This window comes from Herpailurus yagouaroundi, unplaced genomic scaffold (genome assembly GCF_014898765.1).
Source record: "Herpailurus yagouaroundi ecotype Mexico unplaced genomic scaffold, PumYag 163, whole genome shotgun sequence".
Lineage (NCBI taxonomy): Eukaryota > Metazoa > Chordata > Mammalia > Carnivora > Felidae > Herpailurus > Herpailurus yagouaroundi.
The window spans coordinates 31,048,538-31,057,235 of NW_024412404.1; positions in this window are offsets into that span (position 1 = coordinate 31,048,538).

Sequence of the window (8,698 nt, forward strand, 5' to 3'; positions counted from 1 at the left end):
AAGAGAAAATTTTGCAAGAGAAATCACAATCTTGAAAATCGTAGGAAAAACACATTGCATATGAGCCACTGGGAGAAATATAAGAATTATATATAAAATTGTAATGAGAACACAACCAACCCAATAAAAATCTGGTAAAAGTCTTGAACAGATCCTTCACTAAAGAATATACAAGCAATGGTCAATATGCATATGAGAAGATACTCAAGTCTTTAGTTATGGGAAGACAAAGCCAAAAGTAGAGGCAAAACCAACAGTGATTTCTTCAAGGCTGTGGTCAGGAGATGAGATCAGAGGACGTGAGAAATCAGTGGGAATTAGAGCGGCCAGTTTGAATCTATCTTCATATGAATGTCTTCTGGAATACGTAAAAAGCAGTAAGATGCATCCTCCATGCTATGTGTATACTAAAAACTCCTATATATATGCCTTTGATATATTTTCCTTGCAAGATTATCAACTGTGTGTTTGACAAGTGCACATTCAGTAAATCGGTAATCAGGGAATAAAAGCAAGCTGAGAAAGCAGATCTTGGAAAAGTAAGTTTTAAAAACTATTTTCAAAAAACTTCATTTGTAAATAATTTCAAGATTACAGAAAACTTGCATGAATATTACATGAAATACTTTTAGAATCTTTGCCCAGGTCCTTCTGTTTTCAAGCTTTGAGATATAATTGACAAAATTGTAAGATATTTAAAGTGTACAAAGTTATTTGATATAGGTATACATTGTGAAAGGATCCCCCTTGCCAACGTGTTAACACATCCCTCACCTCACATATTCTCCCCCTTTTTGGTGAGCAAGTTGAAGTTCTAGTAGGAAATTTCAATTATACAATACAGTGCTGTTCAGCAAAGTAAGCTTTAATGAGAGAAGATTAAAGGGAAAACAGGGTTTGAGTGGGCACTTAAGATGCTTTAGGGATCCGGTCTTGGATGAGTGTGGACACTCGCAGAAGGAAGACCTACTTTCATAGGTTCTTGAGAGAATTGAGAAAGTATGTAAAATTTGTAAACACATAAGTTATTAAAATAAGGTTGAGACTGCTTGCCAATTTTGCCCAGGGACAGGTCTGGGTGTTTGCTCAGCACATTCTGTCTCCTCATATGGAGAGTCACACAGGAAGGAATTTAAATTTAGATTTCTTTTATTCTTAGCATCAACTTGCCGAGTTCTCTGGAAGGTGGAAAAAGGCCTCTGGAATAGAATTTACCTGCATAGATTATTCTTTTTCCTTAATGGCAATCTTAGAGGAAGGATGATTGTCCAGCATCCACCAATTTAGAGCTTCTTCTAACTCAGCGGTTCTTAGCGCTTATTGCACATTAGAATTACCTATATACCTAACACACACACACACACACACACAAATACTGAAGCCTGGGTCCTTTCTCAGACCGGACTGAATTGGTCTGGGGAGGGGCCTGGCATCCTGATTGTTTACAAGCCCCACTGGTGATGCTGAAGTGCAGCAGGCTTGAGAACCACGGCTGACGTTGCTGAGTTTGTCCGCTAGATGGAGACAAAGCACTTCTCTGTGCAAAAGGCTCCACACAAACAAAACCCATTCTCTGACTTTACATCTGTACTCCAATTTATGTAACGTACCAAGCAGGGCAAACATGTGGGAAGATAGGTAAAATTATCCATGGTACCGTTGCTTGCCAACCAAAGATATTCTTGCCACCACTGGGGAAAATTCCAGGAACCAATTTAAAAAATACCGTGTGGTTAAAAATAAAACCTATTCACCCAATTACCTGAGCTAGCATCTGGAAATATTTTCTAATCCTTTTCCTAGCCCACTTTGATAAAGTAGACCATATAGAAAAGGAGGGTGATATTGTTCATATGGAGGGGGAAATTTCAACATAAGATCACTCTAAGAATTATGCAGATAGAAATCATCAGCACATGTAAATTAGATTAAAATATGCTCCCAAGATTTTAGGAAATACGCAGATATAATAATGTGACTTAGATTTTATTAAGTCTGAAATACTGACAGTTCCCAATTTTTATTTCTCCCACCTCTTGCCAGGCTCTGTGGTGGAAGCTGTGAAAGCTACAAACTTGATCTCTGTCCTCTTGTAGCTGGAAATGGTCAGTGAGATGTAGGTCAAAGTCACTGGGGAGGACTTACCTTCCTAAAACACGTTTCTTTTCTCTCTTGCTCTACCCCCTTCGCCCTGTCCTCGGGACACAAAACTTGGAGCAACCAGCAATCACTCTATGAGATGACAAGTAAGGACTAGGCAGTATAACTAAGGATGGCAGAGAGGACAGGTAGGAGGAACCCGAGTCTCAATGGGTCCCTCTGGGCACGACTATGCTAACAAGGACTGCCTATCTCTGAACTTGTTATGAGGGAAAAGGAGGCTTCCTGTGATTTGCAGATAAATTTATTCCTGACTGGTCCATCACTGAAAAGTTATATTGCCATATAGACATAAAAACATATTTATCATATTGACCTTAGACATTATCTTCTCTATTATTTTCTTTTCTTTTTTTTTTTTAATGCTTATTTTTGAGACAGAGAGACAGAGCATGAACGGGGGAGGGTCAGAGAGAGAGGGAGACACCGAATCTGAAACAGGCTCCAGGCTCTGAGCTGTCAGCACAGAGCCTGACGCGGGGCTGGAACTCGGACCACGAGATCACGACCTGAGCCGAAGTCGGCCGCTTAACGGACTGAGCCACCCAGGCGCCCCTATTATTTTCTTTTTAATCTTTCTAGGTAAAGAAACCCTGTCGGCTTTTGACAAAGCTAGGAATTTGGAAGCTCAACTTCCTTTTTTGGTTCTTTTTTTTTTTTTAAGTTTTTTTTTTTTTCTTTTTTTTTGAGGGTGGGGAGCACACGTGTGAGCGGGGGAGGGGCAGAGAGAGAATCCCAAGCAGGCTGTGCACTGTGAGCAGGAAGCCCGACACAGGGCTCAGTCTCACAAACTGTGAGATCATGACCTGAGCCGCAATCAAGAACCGGACGCTTAACCAACTGAGCCACCCAGATGCCCCTTGTTTTGGTTATTTCTAAAAAGCGTATGTTAAATGCCTAATTGTAAATACCACACAATCTACAGAGCATTTCTGCCCTAACCCCATTTTCCAAGCCAAAATGCAGAGTTTGACATATCACCTGGTTACAGGGTATTTTCAGCACAACAGTGCTTGAAAACCCAGGATGTTCTGTTACCCTACCTGACGCAGCCTGTGGTTTCTTCAGGGTACAGCCCCAGGTCAAAGCACACAGACCCCTGCTGTGGCCAAATGCACAAACAACAGAATAGAAACAAAAAACCAAGTAACAACAGACAACAGGTGCTTACATCAACACGGGCCCAATTTGATCTTAAAGGTAAATGGAGGGGCGCCTGGGTGGCGCAGTTGGTTAAGCGTCCGACTTCAGCCAGGTCACGATCTCGCGGTCCGTGAGTTCCAGCCCCGCATCAGGCTCTGGGCTGATGGCTCAGAGCCTGGAGCCTGTTTCCGATTCTGTGTCTCCCTCTCTCTCTGCCCCTCCCCCGTTCATGCTCTGTCTCTCTCTGTCCCAAAAATAAATAAACGTTGAAAAAAAAAATTAAAAAAAAAAAAGTAAATGGCAAACAAAGATATCTAATTGGAAAAAGAACTGGTAGATCATAAGACTTGTTCATCTTGATTAAGCAGAATGGCAATTTGTGATTCCATGGTTAGGGTGTTCAGGATAATTGCTATCCTGTGGTTCCTAGGAGGATTTCATGGAAGAGAATTTCACAGAATTCAGGGGCTGTTTAAAGAACCTGGGAGAACTGGCTTGGCAAAACGGGGAGAAAGATATTATAGGCATACAATGTTGCCTTGGGAAGGTCATCAAGGCACAGGTGAACCCTCCCTGGGGCACAACCTAGAAATGTGTGCCTGAGCCTCTCATATGCCAGCTCTGTGAGCAGCCCAGGGGGCAGTGAAGGCGAAGGTAATTGCCCACGAAGTAGGAGGAAGTAAATCCCTTTAAATGTTGAATCTCATTAGGTCTGCTCCTGACGCTCTTCTCATTTTCATGCTTTTTATCGCTTCCTAGAAACTCACATCTTTACCTCCAAACCTATTCTTCCCTCGAGATTCAGACTTGTTGCCTGCTGCCTCTGATTATCCACACCTGGGTTTTTGCACAGTCATTTCAGACTGACCGTGTCCAGAAAGCAATTTGTTAAATTGGTATCTTTTTTCTTGTACTTCCGTTTCTCAATCTGTAATCTTTGGCATTTATTTACTTATTCAGCTTTGTTCACATCTCATTAACAAAGTTGCGAGGCATTTAAGGTATACAATGATTTGGTATTTGTATGCATTGTGAAAGGATTCCTGCATTAATTATCACGTCTATCACCTCACATATTTACCTTTTTTGTCTGTGTGGGAACACTGAATTTCTACTCTCTCAGCATCTTTCGATTATATGCTCTCGTGTAATCAACTACAGTCACCATGTTGTGCATTAGATCCTCAGACCCTGTTTATCTTACAAAAGATCCATACCCTTTTTCCAATTTCTCCCTGTCTCCCTATGTCTCTTGCCCTCCCCACTGTCTCTGTTTTCCCTTTTTTTTTTTTTTTTTAACATTCTACATACTTAGTATTTGTCTTTCTCGTTGACGACTAGTCACTGTGTGCTGACTCTGTGCCACCCCCCAGTGCCAATGCTGGTGACGCCAGGGCTTGCAGACCTCACGCGGTTCCGCCTGCCCCTGCGTTTTCAGTCCAGAGGGGCAGGCTGCCACTGAACAAGTAAGCACACAATAATGACATATTTCAATCTGTGATGACAAAGGAATGCACACAGGATGCGGTCTGAGAATACCGGAGGGGGCCTTCCTGTCTCATTTGGCAGAATTTTCACCCACCTGATCACCCAAGCTAGAAAACGGGCCATCGTTCTTTTCTTTTCCCTCCTACCATTTACACACAGGGAACCACATCTCGCCTACCTGACCTTGTAAATATTTCACAAACCCCGATCCTCTTTCCCTTCCTCATTGCCCTCGGCGAGACTGTCTCTGTCTTCTGTATGGACCATGCACTGCTGATGCCAGACTTTGTACGCTTTTCCCCTTGCCCTGCCCTGCACTCCACCCCCATCCCTTCCCAGACTGCTCCAGACAGCGTTATCCAAAACCTACATCTGACCGAGCTGCGTTCCTGCCTAAAGCTTTTCTGGTAGTTTTCTATTTTATGCTTCTATTTCCTATTTTCTGGTAGTTTAGCGCTTTTTTTTTTTTAAATGATATAATCTATTTCAAATTGGCTTACATACAACACTCGGTGCTCATCCCAGCAAGTGCCTTCCTCAATGCCCATCACCCACCAGCTTCGCTTTTTTGTAATCTCATCATTTTTTTCCTCTGTCTTAAATTTTACACCCAAGCAACACCAAACTATTCAACTAGTGTATCTTGAACACACTACTATGGCATTTCACACGTTTGAGACTTTGATCCTGCTGTCCCATCTATATGGTTCTACCTCACCCTCTCATCTTTGTCTGACTTCCAATTTGCTGGTCTCCCACGGCCCTCCCGTGCTCATAGTGGTTCATGCTTATTTAGCCTCATTATAGCACTCAATACTACACTACATTTCACATTTGCCTGCCTTTCTAGAAGGTGGGTACGTCAAGGACGGGGGGCGTACTTTACTCATCTCCCTGTCCAGCAGTATGTTTGGCAAATGCAATTTGTAATGAAGCTCACCACGAAATGGAACCAGAAATGGAGAAATACTAGTTTACCTGGGAAGAAAGGTGATGTGATGCCTCAGACGAGGAAGCAACTGATGATTTATGGTGTGATTGTCCAACTGGCCTCGAAAGTCAACAGCACAGAGGTAATGACTCCCTTACACAGACACGTGCTTTCATCAGTGACAGACGGGCACAAGCACTTGATCTGCTGGATTGTGAACATGTGCAGGGCACGATCTTTAAGGTAGAGCTGACCAATTACACCTTCCACTTACAATAAGAGAGCCCTCATTTTACCCTAATGAATGGTTGCGATTCTTGTGGTAATGGCTGTTTGGTCCTGACTCCATCCATAATAGCTGCTGGAGAGTATGATTTATGGGCTGGGTTTTTCTCATTCAGACAGAGTTTATAAATAATAGGGTCCTGATAGCAACACGCCGAGAGCCCAGGTGCTACAGCAGCTCCTAGGATGAAGCATTCATGGACCCTGGTGTTTGGACAGCTGGACAAGTGCAGCTGTATTTGAGACATACTAAAGACATCGGTTTGTTTATCTGATAATCAAATGTAAAGGACATCAGATGTTTTATCTGGCACCTCTACACAAAAGTGACTTGAAAAAACATACCCCAATTTAGGGGCTGTTTACGTGTGAGGAAGAATTTCGGAAAAATGTCCGACGGACTGGTTTCTAGCCACACAGCTCTTACATCTTGCAGCTGCTGTCTCCTTATGAAATGAGAGGGTTTCGGAGTCCACGGTTCTCAGATTTTGTTTAGTCTCAAATCTGCACAAAGGAAATTTTATGAGAAAGCCCGCCACGTGAAACAGGTAGGAGCGTAACTGCTGCTGAGGCTGAGTACGGTTCACTCCGCGCCCCAAGGTGGTAGAACTGAGCACAGCTTGAAACCCATGGGACTTGGTGATTTCTAAAATCCCTTCTACCTGTGACAGTCTCCGAGTCCAAGTGAATCATTTCACAGGGAGCGAGGATCCCGTTGGTGGGTGATCGCACCCGCTCTTCCCTAGTTACTGTGGCAAAGGCTGCAGAGAGAAAGACAAATATTACTAGCAACAAATGTGGCATTTAGGAAGGACCAAACAGATTTATTAACTGCCTTCATTCATTTCTTCAACAGACACGGTTGAGCACTTACTGCCCACAAGGCGATGTGTTCAACAGACACTTTGGAGGGAGAATAAGGGGGAAACTTCAGAAGGACCTCCTCACTGAGTAGGAAAGCTCACCTTGCGTGCAAGTAATCACACTCGTACCGATGGGGATTCACTATGTGGTAGGCATGTTAAAAATACTTCCGTGAGCATTACTCCAGCTCACAATTCTTGTTCCTTTCCATCTGCTCTCGTCACAACCTATCTCCTTTCGAATGTTTTTCTAAACCACAAGACAACTCCTCTACTTGTCGTTATCTGTGAATTTGTCTAGCTGATTTAGGATATTACTATTTATAAGAAGCGCCGTCTTGGCTCAACGTGGGATGATGAAGTCATAACGTGTTCTTCCCAAAAAGGTGCTCCTCCCACAGTGGGATGCGTCCCCAGGTCCGTGGTAGAATTGGTCGTTTTGGACATTATTCTCATTTTCACCTGTGCACATGCTGAGGCTGTTATCACATTTAGCCATTTCCTGTTCTGCAGGATTCCCTGACTTTTCTCCTCCCCTCTTTCCCGGCCGTGCCTAATTGCTCACCTAAGCTCTGCTCATCCCACATCTACCTCACAGCCCTTTTCTGTTTCCAAGTCTCTCTCCCTTTCTTTTAATGTTTTGCATGGCTCAGCAAGAGTTCTTCTTAGCTGCCCTAGAGCTCACAGCAGTGAGGGCTTTGAACCCACTGCTCTGTCCTTGTCTCTCCGTGATTGAAAACTCTCAGGTGCAAGCAAACAACCAACAAAACTAAAAGGCAACCAATGGAATGGGAAAAGATATTTGCAAATGACACATCAGACAAAGGGCTAGTATCCAAAATCTATAAAGAGCTCACCAAACTCCACACCCGAAAAACAAATAACCCAGTGAAGAAATGGGCAGAAAACACGAATAGACACTTCTCTAAAGAAGACATCCGGATGGCCAACAGGCACATGAAAAGATGTTCAGCGTCGCTCCTAATCAGGGAAATACAAATCAAAACCACACTCAGATATCACCTCACGCCAGTCAGAGTGGCCAAAACGAACAAATCAGGAGACTATAGATGCTGGAGAGGATGTGGAGAAACGGGAACCCTCTTGCACTGTTGGTGGGAATGCAAATTGGTGCAGCCACTCTGGAAAACAGTGTGGAGGTTCCTCAAAAAATTAAAAATAGACCTACCCTATGGCCCAGCAATAGCACTGCTAGGAATTTACCCAAGGGATACAGGAGTACCGATGCATAGGGGCACTTGTACCCCAATGTTTATAGCAGCACTCTCAACAACAGCCAAATTATGGAAAGAGCCTAAATGTCCATCAACTGATGAATGGATAAAAAAATTGTGGTTTATATACACAATGGAATACTATGTGGCAATGAGAAAGAATGAAATATGGCCCTTGTAGCAACATGGATGGAACTGGAGAGTGTTATGCTAAGTGAAATAAGCCATACAGAGAAAGACACCATATGGTTTCACTCTTATGTGGATCCTGAGAAACTTAACAGAAACCCATGGGGGAGGGGAAGGAAAAAAAAAAAAAGAGGTTAGAGTGGAAGAGGGCCAAAGCATAAGAGACTCTTAAAAACTGAGAACAGGGGCGCCTGGGTGGCTCAGTCGGTTGAGCGTCCAACTTCAGCTCAGGTCATGATCTCGAGGTCCGTGAGTTCGAGCCCCGCGTCGGGCTCTGTGCTAACAGCTCAGAGCCTGGAGCCTGTTTCAGATTCTGTGTCTCCCTCTTTCTCTGACCCTCCCCCCGTTCATGCTCTGTCTCTGTCTCAAAAATAAATAAACGTTAAAAAAAAATTAAAAAAAAA